The 20,257-nt window shown below is 41.2% G+C and overlaps 1 protein-coding gene across 5 annotated transcripts in view; it reads left to right on the top strand.

The window, feature by feature from the left end:
- The window catches only part of LOC121283147, a 135,605-nt gene that overhangs the window by 19,297 nt on the left and 96,051 nt on the right, over window positions 1–20,257 (top strand). For all 5 annotated transcript variants that reach the window (XM_041197306.1, XM_041197302.1, XM_041197303.1 and 2 more), the window contains one exon: window positions 5,621–5,688. The gene's annotated coding sequence lies outside the window, so the exon portion shown is untranslated. The remainder of the gene's footprint in view (window positions 1–5,620; window positions 5,689–20,257) is intronic.

A 20,257-nucleotide genomic window follows, 5' to 3' on the forward strand; every position in this document is an offset into this window, starting at 1 on the left:
GACTGGTGCCATACGCACTACGAGAAAGAGTCAACACTGAACTGAACAGACTAGAGAAACCGGGTGTTATACAATCTGTTCAGTTCTCAGAATGGGCAGCACCCATAGTCCCCGTCCTTAAGCCCGACCAAAGACTCCAAATTTGTGGAGACTATGAATTGATGGTTAACAAAGTGGCTAAGCTAGACAGGCACCCCATTCCAAAAATCTAAGACCTGTATACTAAGCTGATAGGAGAGACAATGTACACGAAACTTGACATGAGTCATGCTTATCAATAACTAGAGTTGGATAATGCCCCCCCAGAATTTGTCACAATTAATATCCATAAAGGGTTGTACCAATAGACAGAATTGTCTTTCAGTGTCTCCTCCGCTTGTGCCATCTTTCAGAGAATAATGGAAAGTTTACTGCAGGGACTGCCCCAGGTTGTAGTCTATTTAGACGATGTATTGGTGACAGGATTCACCGAAAACGAGCATTTGGCAAACTTCGAAGAAGTCTTAAAATATTTTTAGCATGCTGGAGTGAGTCTTTAAAAACAAAAAGTGCACGTTCCAAGCAAGGGAGGTAATCTATTTGGGTCTCACAAGGCCTCCACCTGGTTGAAGAGAGCCATAAGAGAGGCACCTGTGCCAAAGAAGGCCTCAGAGCTCAAATCATTCCTAGGAATGATCAACTATTATGGACGGTTCCTAACCAATTTGTCTACAGTTCTTGCCCCCCATCCCGGCATTCTCTACTCAAAAAAAAACAATGTTGGTCTTGGGAGGCGTTCCAGAAAGAAGCTTTCATAAAGGTGAAGCAATTGTTGTTCTCATCCAATCCATTCGTGCATTACGACCAGATGAAAGAATTGGTGCTGACATGTGATGCATCTCCCTACGGAGTGGGAGCAGTGCTCTTTTATCAGTTGGACGATGGCCAATAGGTTATGTATCAAGAACGCTCACCACAACGGAAAAGGGATACTCACAAACAGAAAAAGAAGGCCTGTCCATCATCTTTGGTGTCAAGAAATTTCACCAGTCCATACACACACACCATTTTACAATCATTTCAGACCACAAGCTATTGCTAGAATTGTTTAGTAAGGACAAGTCAATACCACCCATAGCCTCAGCAAGAATACAACAATGGGCTTTAATACTGGCAGTACATGAATATGTACATTGGCCTGGCAATCAAATCGCAAACATCAGTGCCCTTAATCATTTGCCTTTACAAGAAAATGAGTGTGTCTCAGCTCCAGAGAAAATTGTTTTACTGTTAAACTTCTTAGATTCTTCGCCATCATGCGTTTGACAGATCAGAGATTGGACAAGTCAGGACCCAGTCATATCTCAAGTACAAGAACAAGTGCTGCTTGATTGATCACAGGAGTCCGTATCTGATGAAATGAAACCGTACTGCAACAGAGGACATTAAATAACCAGCCAGGATGGCATCTTTTGTGGGGAGCACAAGTGATAGTACATCCAAAGGGAAGGGAGCCACTTTTAATTGAACTACGCAGTGTCCATCCAGGAATTTCCCGAATGAAGATCATAGCATACAGCTATTTATGGTGCCTGGGATGGATGGCAAAATAGAGAGTTTAGTAAAGCAGTGTGTGCAATGTCAGTAACTGCAAAAGTTGCCAGTGACAGCTCCATTACACCAATGTAAGTGGCCAGGTAGACCCTGGGTGCAGTTACATGTTGACTACATTGGACCTTTCCTGGGAACAATGTTTCTGCTCATTGTTGATGTCCATTCAAAATGGTTGGATGTATATGAGGTGAAGTTACCAACGTCAGCTGCTACGATTGAGAAACTACATCAAAGTATTGCCATTAACGGACGACCAGAAATAGTCGTTTCCGATAATGGCATAGCATTTGCGAGTGCTGAGTTTCAATGGTTTATCAGCCTCAATGGTATCACTCATGTGAAAATTGCACCGTATCACCCTTCCTCAAACAGACTGGCCAAAAGGACAGTTCAAACATTCAAGGCAGGCATGAAAAAGCTAACTGGTGATTCCTTAGCAACCAAGCTAGCACGCTTTCTTTTCCATTATAGGACTACCCTTCACACAACAACAGGTGTCACACCTGCAGAGTTATTTTTGAAATGCCGTCTCAGGATGAGATTGAGCTTAATAATGCCGCATTTTCAGGTGGAAAGGAGTCGGGGAAGCCAGAAAACTAGACACGATTGGCATAGTCGTGAGAGGAAATTTATTGTGGGAGAGCTAGTATACATGAAAAACTTCAGGAAGGACCAAAGTAGTTACTGGGTGAAATAAGTGCGATGATTGGACCTCTGTCTTACCATGTGGAGGTGGAAGGCCGGGTCATCTGTAAACATGTGAACAATTTAAGGAAGATTTTGTTCCACCAGTGAACATGACCGGATCTTCATTTCCTGTTGAGGATACACAGCCCAGGACTGATATGTCTGATGTTCCTGTAAGATTTGAGGATACAGAACTGCAAGTGCCCACTGAAGCACCTGATGTTCAGGCAACTCTGGACAAAGAGGTTCCTGACAAAGAATCTGAAATTGTGGAACTGCAACATTCCGCATGTACCAGGAGACGACCTGAAAAACTGAACCTGTAAATTCCTTATCCAGTCTAATTATTATGCTTCCTTGAAAAATATGTTTTTGTAAATATAGTATGTATAGTTGAGTTAAAGGGAGACGAATGTAATAATTATGGTTTTATTTAGTGTGTAATGCTCCTTTAAGAATAATAGCTGTTAAGGAAGATCACATGATCTGTAGTAACCAATAGGATAGTAGCACAGACTGCCTCAGCAGTCACTTTAGAGATAGAGTTGGAGTTGAAAGCACATGTGTAGTAGCTGCTGAGTACATTGTAAATAAACTTAATGTTTTCACCCAAAAAGTGTCTGCAAATCAACTCTATCTTCAATAGCAGCTCACCCACCCTTACAACAGATGCAAAACAATCTTGAAATGCCGGCTGTTTTTGAACTCCAGCCTGAAACTGATGAGCACATTCCAATCTCTGAAGTCCCCCAAACAAATAGCAATTAAATCCTGAATGACCTGAGCTAACAGCCTGACCTTGTGGCCCCAGAGTGACATGGCTGCATCTTAGCAGGATAACATATTGCACATTGCATGGTGTAACATTTCTGTCATTACAAAACAGTGCATCATTAGACTGACCATGCTCTACTATGGGTAACCTGCTGGTAATAAAGGCAGTATGCTAGCACCTTCTATCCCATTATCCTCTGTTGATCCTGGCTAATGCCTGCATACAACTTCAATGGACTGCAGATGGAAGAAATTACTGTAAAAAAATACAATATGTTGCATTCTCCTTTAAAACAGATATCCAGCAAATAAACTCAATACCAACTTGGTATTTATATCGCACATTTAACATAGTCAAACCAGGTGCTTTGCAGGAGCATTATCAAACAAATTTGACACCAAGCCATATAATATGTTATTAGAACAAGTGATTATAAGCTTGATCAAAGAGGTAGGTTTTAAGGAGCATCTTAAAACAGGAGAAGGAGATGCAGTCAGAGAGATTTAGGGAGGGAATTTCAGAGATTCGAGACTTGGCATCTGGAGGCAAGGCCAGCAGCAATGGTGGGGGCAAAGGAAATCAGGGATGTGCAAAAGGCCATTGAAGGAATACAGAGTTCTTGGTGGAATGTCAGGCTGCAGCAGATCACAGAGTTAGGGAGACAAAAGGTTATGGAGAGATTTGAACACAAGGATGCAAACTTTAAATTTGAGGTATTGTTGGACTGTAAGCTAATGTAGGATGGTGAGCACAGTGGTGATAGGTGATTGGAATGTCTACCATCTTGAAAAGAGAAAGAGCTGAGGTAGTGATCAATCAATCAATACAAACCAATAGTTTTATTAAGTTTACTTGATTGGCATCTTGAGATTATCAAGACAATATTTAGGTTTAGGCTGCAGGAGTTCCTCAGGGCAGTGCCCTAGGCTTATTTTCTTAACTTTGTTCCACCATAAAGTCAGAAGTGGGGATGTTTGCTGACGACTGCACAATGTTCAGTTTCATTCCTGCATACATGAAGCTCTGAACAACATTCAGGCTTAGACTGATAAGTGGCAAGTGCTACAAAAGTGCTAGACAATGATCATCGCCAACAAGAGAGAGTCTAACCACCCTTCTTTTAGCACTCAATGCATTGAGTTCCCCCACTATCAGCATCCTGGGGTTACCATTGATTAGAAGCTTAACTGGACCAACCATGTGAATACCAACTCCAAAGAGCAGGTTAGAGGCTAGGAATTCACCTCCTGACTCCCCAAAGCCTCTCCACCATTTACAGGGCACAAGTCAGCAGTGTGATAGACTACTCTCCTCATGCATGGATGAGTGCAGCTACAAAAACGCTCGAGAAGATCTACGCCATCCAGGACAAAACAGTCAGTTCAATTAACAGCCCATCCACCACTTTAAATATCCACTCCCTCCACCACAGTGACAGCAGTGTGCAGCATCTGCACGACGCACTCCAAATTACCAAAGCTTCTTTGGTGGCACATCCAAAGACTGCATCCTCCACCACCTAGGAGCAGCAAGTCTTTGGGAATGCTGTCACATTAGAGTGCCCCTCCCCACCCACCCTCCCACCAACTCCAAGCTACACACCATCCTGCCTTAGAGCTATATTGCCTTTTCTTCACTGTTGCTAAAATTCTGGAACTCCATCCCTAACAGCACTCTGGGTGTACCTATACTCCATGGACTGTAGTATTCAATAAGAAGGCTCACCACTGCCATCACCACCACCACATATCGGGAGAAACAAGGGACGGGCAATAAATAGTTGTCTTACCAGCAACACCCATAGTCCAACGACACACAAAAAAAATGCTCTAAATAATTTGTTCTAAGTTATAAATTACATTCCTGTTTGCTGCATTTTGCATACATGTTTTTTTGGGATTCTTCATTCCTTTTGTCCAGTGCCAATCAGTGGCTTGTCTGTATCAGCCATGGCTCAGTGGGTAGCACTTTCCCCCTGAGTCAAAAGATTGTTGAGTGAGAACATAAGAATTAGGAGCAGGAGTAGACCATACTGCCTGCTCCACCTTAATACGGTTATGGCTGATCTTCCTGCCAGCTCCCCATATCCCTTGATTTCCTGAGAGACCAAAAAGGTTCAAGTGTCAATCCAGGGACTTGAGCATAAAAATCAAAGCGAATTCCAGCGCATTGCTGAGGAAATACTGCACAGGCAGATGCGTCATCTTTCAGATATGGTGTTAAACTTGAGGCTCTGTCTGCCCTCTTGGGTGCACGTAAAAGATGCAATGGTGTTATGTTGAAGAAGAGTAGGGGAATTCTCTCTTGTGACTCAGTTAATAATCCCTCAGTCAGCGCCACTGAAAATACAGAGTATCTGGTCAATTTCACATTGCAGTTCAGGAGAGCTTGCTGTGTGCAAATTGGCTGCCGCATTTCCTACATACAACAGTGGTGAATTTCAAAAATGCTTAATTGTATGTAAAGCACTTTGGGACATAGTGAAGTTGTGAAAGATACTATTAAGCGAGAGTCTTTCTTTTTCGTCCTATTAATCAGATGTTTCTCTTTCCTTTTGTATTTCAGACTATCTCCTGCTGGTGGTGCTGTGTGACTGACTTTATCAGATCATTGCAATAAAATTCCTTTTGCTGGTAAGAGATACAGATAATGGCTAATGTTCCTTCAGCAGGTCCCAGCGACATTGGTATTCTCTTGTGTGGTTTAGTTTCCCACTTGTCACATTCTGTTTATGTATCCACTCCCTGGCTTGTCCTTACCACTACAATATGTAGTGGAATATGCTTTATGAGCAATCAGTTCTGCACAGGTTGCTAGGTACTGCCACAAGCTCGGTTACGACTAATTTTACAATGATGTTTGTCTGCCTGTCATCGACACTATGATCTTTAACTAACCACATCTCTCCAAGTTGAGCTGTGTTTTTCTTTGTCCTCATTGGTTGAGTGTTTGATTATCTGTACTTTGCTGGTCTCGGTTTAATGTCTCATCCAAAAGACTGCACCTCCAAAAATTCAGCACTCCCTTGGTACCACACTGGAGCGTCAGCCTGTAATTTTGTGCTCAGGTCTCTGGAGTTCAACTCCCAGAAGCTTTCATATGGATCCAGACCCTAGATTTCCCTGCTTCCTCTCCCTGTTAAGGAACATCAAACGACACACTTCACCAAACCACTTTCAACCAAGATGCTTTATACTCCCTGGTTATGATGTCCTGGGTTACGGACCACCCTTACCTTTATTCACCTTATCCTTGCTTCTCATAAGCACCTATCCCACCCTTTTTGAGCCTCTAATGAAGTGACTTCACCCCTGGACCACCATCCGTGCCACCCCCCATTCTGTACCACAGTGTCGATCTCCAGTCTAACTCAAATATGCATCACCACCTACTTCACTCTAACCCTTATATAAAAAGAAAATAAAATAGTACAGTAGGCATATTAATTACTTTAATTAAAAAAACTAATTGAATTGCATTTTAATCTGTTAAGGAGTAAATACATAATTTGAAAATATAAACAGAGTCTATTAAGCACAAAGATAAATGCAATTTGCCACAAGTAAACACAATTTGAAGCAATAGATGAAAGATGAGAGGAGCTAACTACATCCAGCGATTTTGAGGGCCACAAGATAGTTATTAGAGAAGAATTTTTGGAAAAGCAAGCTGATGTGGAAAGTGAGTAAAATATAAATAATGCAAGGATAAAGTATTTTATTTTTAATTCTTTTTGTGATATGCTGAAGATTTTTGTCTGTGAGCAACAAATGCATGAGTAACACTTCAGGACATCATGTACAAAATTAATATAGATTAAATGTTGAGTTAACCAGTAAATCATGATCAATACAAATTGTAAATAGCAGTTACAATGAAGATAGGTCTCATGGATTTACCAGGCAGTCCACTCAGCATATATAGCAAAAATTTCAGCCACAATTTTCTTCAAAGCTCTCAACTTCTTCAGATAGAATTCCAGCCCCTTTTCTGCAATGATTTAGCCACTGATTTTCATCCAACTGCAGTTCCCAATCAACCTGGGTGCCACGGGTGTAGTCTTCAACAAAATGGCGCACTTCTTCCGAATCTCGTCAGCTCTGCTCATGACAGAATGGATGGTGTGGAACTACCAGTATTACCTTTATCTGAACTCTCAGTGGCAGCCCTGTGCACTGTATGGCTGAATCTGGTCAGTCAATTGCTTTAAGTAACAGAAATAGCTGCAGCAACCTTGTATTTGCCTATTGCCAGCTCCTGGATCCAGCCTTCATTTTCTGCAGCCTGTCTGCATTGCACCACTGGGTTATGTGAGCTTGGATGACTCTTTGTCTTTCATCTGGTTTCAACCAGTTTTAGTTTTCCCAGAAATCTGACATTTTCAGTTTCAGTTTCCCTACAAAGCTGAGGTTTCAGTTTTTCTTTCTGTTAGGGCCTGACTCAAAAGGTATATGTTTTGAAACCAGGGCCAGCACACCCAACAGAATACCCAACAAACCATCCACCCAAATAACAGCACCCACATGCTTCCCAATTTATCCAGGTTCTCCTGAATTTGAGAAATCAGTTTCTGGTAGTCTCTCCCACTTTAAAAATCTGGAACTCTCTCTTCTAAAATTCGGTAGATACTGGGGACAGCTGGAACTTTCCAGATGGAGATGCATTGATTTGTCTTGGGTAAGGGTATGAAGTGATATGCAGCAAAAGGGGATAAGTGGAGTTGAGGCGCAGGTCAGCCATGGTTTAATTCAATGGCACAGCCATTTCTGGTGTGTTCTTCAATGTTGTAGATTAATCCCATATCCTTCATTTTACCAGAAGCTTGACTGAAATCTAAATAAACAATCGCCATTGAGTTTCCCCTCACTACAAGTATTTTTCTTATATAATTTTCATCATTGAGCTCCAAAAGATTCGTTAGGCATGATCTTCCTACCATAACACCATGCCTGCCTCTTATAGTTCTGCATTATACTAGGATATTCGTCATCCTTACCTACAGGACACCCTGCAGTTCTTTCCCTACAATGGAGGTTAGGCTGACCAGCTTGTAGATCATTAGATTGTCATTTTGCCTTTTTAAATATAGTTTAGAATAGTAGATTCTGGAGGTGACAAAGCCTTGGATGAAGGTTTGAGCAGCTGGTTGATGAGACAGATTGGGGAGGTGAGCAATGTCATGGAAGTGGCCTTAATGATGGGGAAGAATCTGGGAATAGAAATTAATATTGGGGTCAACTTGGACATGAAGGCTGTGAATAGTCTGGCTGAGATTGATACAGTGGTGAGGAGGCTGGTGGAACGAGTGGTAAGGAAATGGAGTTTAAGATGGGGGTTGAAGATGAAGGCAAGGAAGCATTGGCTTTCCAATGCTCAGCTGGAGAAAATTGTGGCTCATATAAGACTGGATGACAAACAAGCAGTTTGACAACAGAGACGGTACATAGCTAGAACTAGGTATCATCTGTGTACAGGTAGAAGCTGAACGCATGTTTTTGGATGTTGTTACCAAGGGAACACATGTAGATAAGGAGGTTGCGATCGGATTGGATGAGAATAGGCTGTTAGGTTGCAGGGACAGATCTTTTTTTCCGAGGAGGCAGTTGATGATGTTATTGAACGGGATGGGGGCAGAACCCAACCAAAGTAAATATTTAATATTAGCTAGCATGGTGACTGGGAAGGAAATTTAAGTATGTCAATACAGTCAAAAAAGCATCACGTGGGTCTTGTAAATGACCTTAACTCAAAGAGGGCATTAGTGGAAATGGCAGAGAAACTAGAGTGGGATGCAAACTTGAGACTAGGATGGAGTCTGGGGGAAAGGAGAAAGGGAAGGGCAAGAAGCATGAATGGTCCATGAATGAATGGTCTCAACTATAGACTCAAAGGTGAATAGCCAGGCATGCCATATTGGACATGGTTCATAAATTCCAGGCAATGACCATCTACAACATGACAGACCATAGCCACTTCCCTTGACGTTCAATGGCATTGTCATCTCTGAATTTCCCACTATCAACATTGTAGGGGATCACCATTGACCAGAAACTTAACTGAATCAGCCACAAAAATGCCCTGACGACACAAGTAGGCTAGTGGCTGGGCTTTCTGCAGCACATAACTCACCTCTTGACTCCCCAAAGCCATTTACAAGCCACAAGTCAGTAACTTAATAGAATACTCTCCATTAGCTTGGATGAGTGCAGCTCCAATAACTTTTAAGAAACTCTACACAGTCCAATAGAATGCTTTCGGCTTGATCAGAACTTCATCCACTACCTTGACATCCAGTTGCATCATGGCTGCAATGTGTACAATCTACTGGAGGCAAGAGAACAGCTCGCCAAGGCTTTTTAGGTAGCAACTCCCAAACTTGTGACCTCCACCACTTGTAAGGACTGCGGAAGTGCATGGGAACAACATTAACTCCAAGTCACATATCATTGACTTGCACATAGGTTGACAGTTGGTCATTGTCATTGGGTCAAAATTGTGGACTTACCTACTTGACGGTGTTGTGGAAGGAACTTTCACCACATTGACCGCAGCAGTCCAAGGAGAAAGCTTGCAATCTAGAGGGCAACTAGGGGTGAGTAATAATGGCAGCATTGGCAGCGATGCTGACATATGAGAATGTTTTTTTTTAAATTGTCATGGATGATGGGCCATTATGATAAGATGATGAGAAATGCTGATGGAAAACATTGTTTAACTGAAGACACTGTTTTCTTGCAAACATTTTGTCAAAGACTGCATTTCCAGTTAATAGAGGAATATTTCAAATACTGAAAGACTGAAGTATACTTTGGATCTGAGGTCATCCTGTTAATTTGCTATATGTCTCGCAACGGAACATTCCAACTCAAGTTTTCACTGTTCCCTTTTGTGTGTCTCGTTATCACCTAAACTCTGATAATTACCAAAATTTGACTTTTGGTTCTGCATTATGTGACAAAAATGGAACATGGGAACAGGAGGGGGCCATTCGGCCCCTCAAGCCCATTCAGCCATTCAATTAAATCATAGTTGATCTGTATCTATATTCACTCCATTTACCTGCCTTGGATCTATAACCTTTAACACCTTGTCTAACAAAATTCTAATCTCTACTTTGAAATTTTCAATTGACTTCCTGCCTCAACAGCTTTTCAGGGTAGAGAGTTCAAGATTTTCACTACCCTTTTTGTGAAGAGGTGTTTCCTGACACCATTCTTTAATTTTAAGTTTATGCCCCTTGTTCTTGACTCATCCACCAGAGGAAGTAGTCTCTCTCATTAATCATTTTAAGCCTCTCAGCTAGATCACTCTTAATCTTCTGTACTCAAGGGAATATCCGGCTAGCATTGGAAATGTTTACTGGAAATTAAAATGGTGTTCGCTCTTTTTAGAACAGGAAGGGATAATTTTGACTGAAACTAATGCCTGGACAATCGCGCACTATTTATAATGGATACCCACAAGTTATATGTGAATGGGCGCGTCAAGTTACAGCTGCTTATAAAACAAGCGGGGTCATTTATTGTTAGCATTCAACTGTTTCAGAAATGTGGCCCCTGAACATATTTCAGTGATCATTGTATTTACAGTCAAAATTCTCATTGAACCTAACCTACCTATAAATTATCAAGAGAAACTTCAGCAAAAGTAAAACAGTTGCTTTAAATGCTAATGATTTCCTTAATATTGCATTATCTTTCATAAATATAATGGTTTATGGTGCTGAATTAGCAACCCAAAGGTGCCTTCAGCTGTCTGAGGGCGCTAAGCTCCCTCTCTAAACCTCTTGACCTCTATAACCCACGCTCTCCTCCTTTAAGACACTCCTTAAAATCCAGCTATTTGATCAAACTTTTGGTCACCTATCCTAATATTTCCTTATATGGCATGGTGCTAAATTTTGTTTGATAATCACTCCCGCGATGTGCCTTGGGTTGCTGCACTATGATAAAGTTGCTATATAAATTCAAATTGATTTTGTTAAGTTCAATCCCGGCCAAATTGTGAAACCAAGTACAACTCTGGTAATTTGTAGGCTGGCACCATAGGAGGAAAAGAGAAACATGATCATGAAAGTTGCCAGATTGTCATTAAAACCCAATTGGCTCAGTAAAGTCCTATAGGGGAAGGGAATCTGCCACCCTACCTTGGTCTGGTCTACCTGCTACTCTAGCTCTTCACAAGGCAATTGACTCTTAATACTCTCTAGAAAGTCACTCAGTTGTGAAAAAACAATCATTAGAAAGCAATCCTCCTCCACCTTCAGGCAGTGAACAGCAGATAATAACTGGGCAGCCTTTCCTGAATCCCAAGAACAAAGCGCTGCCTGAAGAGGATTACCCTAGCAGAGAGGTCAATTACCAGGGGGCACAGAATTAAAGTGATTGGTAGAAGGATTAGAGGGGACATGAGGAAAAACTTCTTCACCCAGAGGGTGGTGGATGTTTGGAATTCACTGCCTATTTTGGTGGTGGAGGCAGAAACTCACTTAAAAGGTACCTGGATCTTCACCTAAAGTGCTGTAACCTGCAAGGCTATGGACCAGGTGCTGGAGTGTGAGATTAAAATGGGCAGCTAGTTTTTTTTTATTTTTTGGCTAACGCAGACACGATAGACTGAATGGCCTCTTTCTGTGCTGTAATTTTTCTATGGTTCTGATATTCCTCAGCTGCCAAAAGGCTGATTGCTGTGCAGTTGTGACTTTTTGCTGTTTGCATGACCTTTGCAGTGATGCTCACTTGCCTTGCCTTTGCAATCATATTTAGCTCCATCACTGAAGATGGGCAAAGGTAATGTTTACACCCCTGTTTGTTAGTCTGTTTTACTGTAAATAATATACCTCAAAAACTAATGGACAGACCTCCGCAAAACTTGATACACAGGTAGGGTACCCAGGGAGAAACTAATTAGTTTTTGGCAAAGATGTGGATTGGGATCCAGATCCTGGAATTTTTTAAAGGAGCCATTAACACTGGGAGATGGGGTGAATTTACTTTTTCTTTAGAATGTCATGGGTTGTTTGATTTTGAGTGTTGTTGATTGTTTTAGAATGTTGTGGAATGTCTTAGCTATCAAAATGCGACCAGAGTTTTTTGAGCAGGTTGTTGGATATGGATTGGCCTGAAGTCAGAAGTAAGATGTAAGCGCTAAATAAAAAGATTTCTTTTTTTTTTCAGTTTTGTGGTTATGAAGCATCAAACAGGCAGGGAAAAGCCTCAAGGAAGAGTTGCATAATTATAATAATTTTGAGTTAACACAGCATGGCAGAGGCATGTGGTCTACTGAATGCCCTCTTCACTTGTTTTTTCTGTTTTCAGTTTGTTTCAATCCACTGACCCGAAGACTCCTTGGTGAAACCAGTCTTGGATGTGGTCACAAAACTGGTGGTATTGCATCCACAACCAGTTGTGAACCTGCCCATATTCAATTCCATGTCAATGGGACATGTAACAGGTAGCAGATGTGATACCATCCATTTTGCATTCCTACTCAAATTAAATTTCAGACCCATTATTCCTGGTTATGGTCATGCTTATACAAAGGGTACTCAGACACTGCCAAATATAGAGCTTCCACCCTCAATCCGCCATGCGAAACAGTGCTATACCCCACCAGCAGGTAGCCTGCTGGGGGATAGAATGATTTGAGGTTGAGCAACCACAAGGAAAATTCCCCCTGTTTTGACTCTATAAAATCCAGCACCTCTCTACAAATGTAGTCACAATGCCCATCCAGTGCCAATGTTTTGAAGGTAATCATGCAAAATAATTAACCTGGGAGTTGGTTGGAGCAATCAGGGGAGTTAAATAACTGTTATTTGGACTGTTACCAGTCTCAGCAATAGACATCATATGTAAGCGATTATAATAATGGAACAGATATGCAATCCTGGCACAATTCATATTAGATTTATTGGTTGCAGATGGGGAGGATTAGTGTTGAGAATGAGAAGGAGAAAGGATTTATGTACAATTTCTGAACTTGCTGCCTTTTGATTTAAGTCCCAATTGAACATTTGTAATTTGTGTAATTTACCTGGGTAAGGTTTTATTCTCATGTGTGGATGCGTGGCGGGGTGCGGGGGGAGCAGGGATTGCGGTGGTGGTCGGTCGGGGGGGGGGGTGGTGTGGATGTGGAATGGTGTTGCTGGTTTCTGTATGGCTAATTGAATTAGCAATTTGGTTGACATGAAAACAAATGAGTCACACAAGGGTAATTGGCTTAATGGTAACTTAAACCTAATTTAGGATGTTCCAGCATTAATGACACCTCATCTCTGCTCACTTACTGCCCTGTTCCCTGAGACCACTTATGAAGGATGATAGGACAAGGGTGACAGCAGAAGCAGGGTCAGGTTCTAATTAAATCCTTATGAGTTGCAAAGCTGCAATCCTCAACCTATTGCTGTGTTCCGAACTCTGTATATCCTCCACACCTTCAGTAAAAACTGTCTCAGCAGCTAGATTGGAATAAAGCAAATTATGTGATGTAATCAGGATTGACCATGTGGCTTCTTCTGCTAGATGAGGTAATTGATATACAATGCGGATTACTGTGAGGAGCACCTTATAAAATGCAAAAGCAGGTCATTACTTTTCAGTGAACATTGTAACTGTCGTACTATTCACGGGAGAGTACACTAACACTCGAGCTTTGGATCCAATCCAGTAAAGCATGACCCCCAGGCTAATAAATATGTCTTGTCAGTGAGACAGAGCTCTCCCTTCTGTCCAGAGTTTTTCAAAAGCTGCAGAGGCTCAGCTATGCTGGAATTGAGATTGGACTGGATACCATGCAATTCATTCTACTTCCCTATCTCCTATGATAAAAAAGTCCCAGACATGTCTTTTTGGTGAGGGCCAGCCAGTGGCAGTAAAGCCAAAGTTTAAATCCCACCAGCTATGTCGTTCACACTACCCCGAGTCTCCCTGTGATTGACAGATGTGCTATTTCTGCAAAACATTCTGGAGGTTCCCGTTTTAGGTCAAACAAAAAATCTTGAAAAAGTTGGAATTTTTCAAATATATATTCAATTTGTTTTTACTTTGAGGTGATAATTATAAAGCTATAATTGAGGGGAGCAGGAGACTATTATAATTAACTGTACTGGAACAAAAGGTAGACTGACAAAATACTAGGTTTCCAAAAAAAATTCAGGATTTTTAAAACATTTCTGTGTCGATTGACAGGTGATTATGACCTGTGGAAAAGATATTTAGGATGCATGTGTCACTATTGCTCCAGAGAACTGGGCCACAATGCATTTTGTACAGGCAATAACGGATCAGAGATTAATTATAAACCAATAATCTAAGCTAGGGATTCAGACAATGCTGCCAAACACACTAATGGCCACCATCAACAATCTGACATGAGGTTGTAATCTTCAAATTGCTAACTAGTGGCTTTTTTGAAAAATAATTAATAAAAGAACAGGGAGATTTGTAGTTATATAGCACCTTTCACAACCTCAGGAAGACCCAAAGCCTTTTTCAGCCAATGAAGTACTTTTGAAGTGTAGTAACTCTTGTAATGTAAGAGATGTGGCAGCCAATTTGTGTGCAGTGCCATAAGACTGTTCAATAACTATAACTTGGATTACATTGATAGAAGGATCTTAAAGTCCCCCCCCCCCACCCCCGGAAGAGCCTGTAACTATAATGGTGGCTCAGGGCAATCTTGATCCCTAATTTGGGAATAATTGAAGCCTGTGGAGAGTATTTACTGTTGTAAATTGGCAGCTGAAATGATTCTAAGCAGAAGTTGGGATTGAGAGAGGGAGGGTTGGGAGAATATGTTTTGGTTTCTGTAGCAGAGTGTTCCATTATTAGGTAATTATCTAATTTGGCTGGCGATTAACTTAAGTGAACGATTGGATTTTGGTGATCATAAGGCATTTCATTCACCACTGGGAAGCCCAGCATCTTACAATCTTAGGAAATAAATGTTGCAAAAATATCATGAAATGTCTTTTCTCCGGAGTGTTTTACAACAACATCTTAATGATTTGAACTGAATTTCTGACAGGTGTTGTATATTTGTGATAGCCTCTCCTGTATTTGGGAGGCGTCAGAATTTTCTCAAGTGAAAATGGGATATATTTAGTGCCCCCTTATGAATGTGTGCACCTAGTAAATGCTTTTATATAATTTTTAGCCTATTTAAAGTGAATCTGTCTTACAATAGCGCACGTGGGAATTTTATATGAATTCATTAAGTAGTCATGATACTGTCAGGAAGTCTTATCCCATAATGCCTGTATTTGTAATTTGATCAGCTTTTTACTGTTTTACAGAAAGGCCACTTAAAGTCAAACTCTTACATGATCAGACTCTGCCTTTTCCTATTGCATTTTTCCTGCCCATTCTTGGTTTAAATTACTCTACCATTGTGCCTTCAGCCTCCTAGGCCCCGAGCTCTGGAATTTCTTCCCTAAACGTCTCCACCTCTCATTCCTCCTACAAGACATACTTTCAAACTTACCCCTTTGACCAAGGAATATAGGAATAAGGCCAAGTGTATTCTTCAGGGAGTTTTTGAATCAGAATTATGGGATCAGGGTAAGCAGATAATTCAATCCTCATTTTAAAGTCATGCATCCTGTCCTTTTGTTATATTTCTATAATGATTTTCTTTGCTCCCTGCCTTCAACTGCCTAGATCCTTAGGTCTGCAGTTTCCTCCTTAAACATCTTTGCATCTGTACCTCTCCCCTCCTTTAAGTTCCTCCTCATAACCTTCCTGTTTGACCAAGCCTTCGGTCACCCATCTTAATATCTCTTTATGAGACTTGATGTCAAATTTTGTTTTGAAAGCACTCCTGTAAAATCGTGAGATTGCAAGCTGGTGTTGTTTAACTTTCTAATTAGAGCAGTACTTTAGTTAATAAAATGTTTCAGTTGACAATACTGCTCTTCTCAACGCTCCATATGTAAAATCTACTCTTGGGTCAAAATTACTGTAGATGGTGACATATAAATCAACCGGACATATAAGACAACCCTATTTTTTTGGTGCTAAAGTTCATGTTTAGCCCTACACTTCACATATAAGTCGACGCCCCCTTTTCTACTAAGAAATGCTGCACTCATATTAGGAGTTGACCTCAATTTTTTACCTCAGAAATGCATGTCTTACTCACCTTATAAGTCAGTGCATGGGATCAAGCAGGCAATACAAGAAGATGCGTTGGAGTCTAAGACAAAGCAGACTGCACATGGCGAATGATGAACAGAAAGGGTTTTCCGGCAAAAAGAATGAAGTACAAAGCTGGTTTCCATCTAAAAGTCACAACATTTACTAACTCGCCAAATAACTGTGCTGCAGCGAAGGAAGTTGTTATTAATGAAAAACTGTTGCGAGAATGGAAGAAGAAGGAATCTGCCCTGAAGAAGGTGCCCACGATCAAATTTGCCAGGAGAACAAGGACCAGCCACTGGCCTGATTTTGAGAAGCACGTATTGGAATGTGTCCTCGAAAATTGTCAGAATGGTTACATCATCACCAGAAATGCATTGTGTGTACATACACTTAAGTGGGCCAAATCAAACACCGAGTCCAGCAAAGATTTCAGACTGCTAGTTGGTGTAGCTATCTGAGGGATAAAAACTGTCTGGTGTTGCAGCAGAAGACCAAGATCACTCAAAGACGAGCAAAAGACCTCAATGCCAAAATTGCCAGTTTCCAGCGATTCATCATCAGACAGCAACAAAAACACAAATGCCCATAATGTTACATCGGCAATATGGATGCAATTCAATGAAGTTCGATGTGCCCAGCAACTGAATAGTGGAGTAGAAAGGTTCAAAAACAGTTCTAGTAAAAACCACAAGTCAAGAGAAGTCAAGATTCACAGTGTTACGAGCCTGCAGGGCAGACAGAACAAAATTAAAGCCTATGATAATTTTCAAGCGTAGAACCATGCTGAAGATCAAGCTTCCTGCGGAAGATTTTGTGCATGCCCATGACAACGTTTGGATGGATGAGGATGAAGTTGTGATTGATGATGTGTTGAATAGGCGTCCTGGCAGCCTACACAAAGAATGCAGCTTATTAGTGTGGAACATGTTCAGATCCCAAATAACTGGTGAGATCAAGATTTGTCTGCAAAGTAAAAACACCCAACTTAGTTATACCAGGGGGTTCCAACATGCAGAATTCAACCTTTGGATGCGCACCTCAACAAGCCATTGAAGGATCATGTTCGTGCGAATGGAATAGGTGGATGGTTGATGAAGAAAAAGTGTTCACACAGAGTGGAAATAGTTGTGGAAATATGCGTGTTACCCCACTTGATGTTTAGTGTGGTATCGCATCAAATCATGAGATACTATTAATGCACAAACCATCATGAGATTGTTCAAAAAATGTGAAATATCCAATTCAATGGAGAGAGAGAAAGATAATTTGTTGTGGAGGGATGATTCTGAAACTGAAAGTGGCAAATCTGATCCAGAGTGGGATTCTTACAGTCTTGCCATTGTTAAAGTGACTCAAAATGAATTTGATGAACTCTGTGCACCAGAGGCCAAAGACAATGAATTTGATGGTTTAAAAACATTTTGCCTGTGATTAAAGGTGTCCTTTTAGAATTAATTTGAATTACTGGTGTTAAGTCTTTTTTCACATTTCAAATTGGTGACTGCCTACACCAGCACCAACAGTTCACATTTTAAACCCAACATATAAATCGGGCCCATTTTTAGAAGAATTTTTCAAGACTTCAAAGGTAGATTTATATACTGTGATTGACAATAATTCCAACGATCTAATCATTCAACTTTATTTTACCACTATCTTGACAAGTTTGGTGTGTTATTTATATTGCTTAATTCAATCTTTTGGACAAATCAATTTTATTTATGACTTAGAATTATCAGGAATAGATTGCATGTGATCTCTGTATCACCTTTCATTTTGCCAATGTAGAATTGACATCTTTTTGTGAAGTAAAATAATGAAATGAACATCCTTAATATTAAAATCAAAGGGCCTAATTATCAAGTCTGCTGAAAGCCAGCCAGATGCCTTAAGGGCTAAAGGGGTGCATTACTCATTAACCTGTAAACTCCAGAAGGGTTGTTAGCAATGTCGCTGAGAGTGGAAATGACAGAATAGGAGTTCCTAACACAACTTTAGAAATATGCATTGAGATAAAGAAGTTCACTTGAGTGGGCTAGAGGTGCATTTTTTGCAAGACATAAAAGAAAAGCCCCAAGTTAGAATTGAGTTGTGTGGTGATGAATGTATTTGAAGCTATATAAACACGTGGCACTTTGAATGGGGAGATGACCTGAGGACACTGTTACCCAGGCTTTTATGGGAAATCAGTCATCGTGTAGCTTCAGAGAGACACACACTATTCTGGGAACAATCCACTGTAGTTGGATATTAATTAAATTTATTAAACAAATAACACAGAGGCCCAGGGAAGCAGGGGTCCATCTGTTTGCTTTGTGAATTGATCTCTGTGGAGATGGATTTTGAATGGTAGTTAAAGTTCAGATGCAAAGCTCAGCAGATGGGTCCCGTGTCTCTAGTGAGGAGATTTGGAGGCGGTCCAACATCTATTTTCCCTCCAGCTTTTCTGCGACTGTGAGACGGCATCTATGTTCCTGTTTTGTTTATCTGAATGAGGCTTTAAGTCTGATTGATTTGGTTGTAGTGGCGCGTCTCAACTGATCCCAGTTTGTGCCCGTGTGGTGTAAACGCAAATCGGGAGATAATTAGCAAAATTGAATCCTGTTGACTTTACGCCCTGTATGCACACATGTTGCTGAAACACAGCCCCAGCATCTGAATCTAACAATAAAGCCACAGCGTTGTCTTGACTTCCTATCAGTGATTTATTAAAACTAATAATAAATATTTTTAAAATTCATTTACAGGATATCGGCATCGCTGGCTATGCCAACATTTATTGCCCATCCCTAATTGCCCTTGAGAAGGTGGTGTTGAGCTGCCTTCTTGAACCACTGCAGTCCCTGTGGTGTAGGTACATCCACAGTGCAGTTAGGGAGGGAGTTCCAGGATTTTGACCAAGTGACAGTGAAGGAACGGCGATATATTTCCAAGTAAGAATGGTGAGTGGCTTGGAGGGCAACTTCCAGATGGTGGTGTTTCCATCTATCTGCAGCCCTTGTCCTTCTAGATGGTAGTGGTCATGGGTTTGGCAGGTGCTGCCTAAGGAGCCTTAGTGAGTTTCTGCAGTGCATCTTGTAGATGGTACACGCTGCTGCCACTTTTCATCAGTGTTGGAGGGAGTGAATGTTTGTGGAAGGGTGCCAATCAAGCGGGCTGCTTTGCCCTGGATCGTGTCAAGCTTCTTGAGCGTAATGGGAGCTGCACTCATCCAGGCAAGTGGAGAGTATTCCATCACATTCCTGACTTGTGCCTTGTAGATGGTGGTCATGCTTTGGGGAGTCAGCTGAGGAGTTACCCGTCACAGGATTCCTCACCTCTGACCTGCTCTTGTAGCCACTGTATTTATATGGTTAGTCCAGTTCAGTTTCTGGTCAATGGTAATCCTGAGGATATTGATAGTGGGGGATTCAGTGATGGTAATGCCATTTAATGTCAAGGGGCGAAGGTTAGATTCTCTCTTTTTGGAGATGGTCATTGCTTGGCACTTGTGTGGCGTGAATGTTTCTTGCCACTTGTCAGCCCAAGCCTGGATTTTGTCCAGGTCTTGCTGCATTTGGACATGGACTGCTTAGGTATCTGAGGAGTCGCGAATGCCTATTAGTGCTATCATTTTAGGAATATCCTTAATAAGATCACTTTTTTCCCCTGCACCTCTGCCCCAACAACTTTTATATAGTTCCTTTGATGATGTAAAATGTCCCAAGGTGCTTCACAGGAGTGTTATCACGCAAAATATGACCCTGAGCTATATAAGGAGATGTTAGAACAGGTTAGCTATAGAAGTAAGTTTTAGGGAGCATCTTAAAGTAGGAGAGAGAAAGTGGGAGTGGTTTCAGTAGGGAATTCCAGAGCATAGAGCCCAGGCAGCTGAAGACACTCCACCGATGGTGTAGCGAGTAAAATCATTGATGCGTAAGAGGTCAAAATTGGAAGAACATTGCGATCTCAGATGGTTGAAGGGCTGGACAAAGTTATGGAGATAGTGAGGGGTGAGTATAGAGAGATTAGAAATCAAGGATACTGAACCAAACGTCAATGTAGGTCAGCAGGCACAGGGGAG

The sequence above is a fragment of the Carcharodon carcharias genome, chromosome 10, assembly GCF_017639515.1.
Source record: "Carcharodon carcharias isolate sCarCar2 chromosome 10, sCarCar2.pri, whole genome shotgun sequence".
Classification (NCBI taxonomy): domain Eukaryota; kingdom Metazoa; phylum Chordata; class Chondrichthyes; order Lamniformes; family Lamnidae; genus Carcharodon; species Carcharodon carcharias.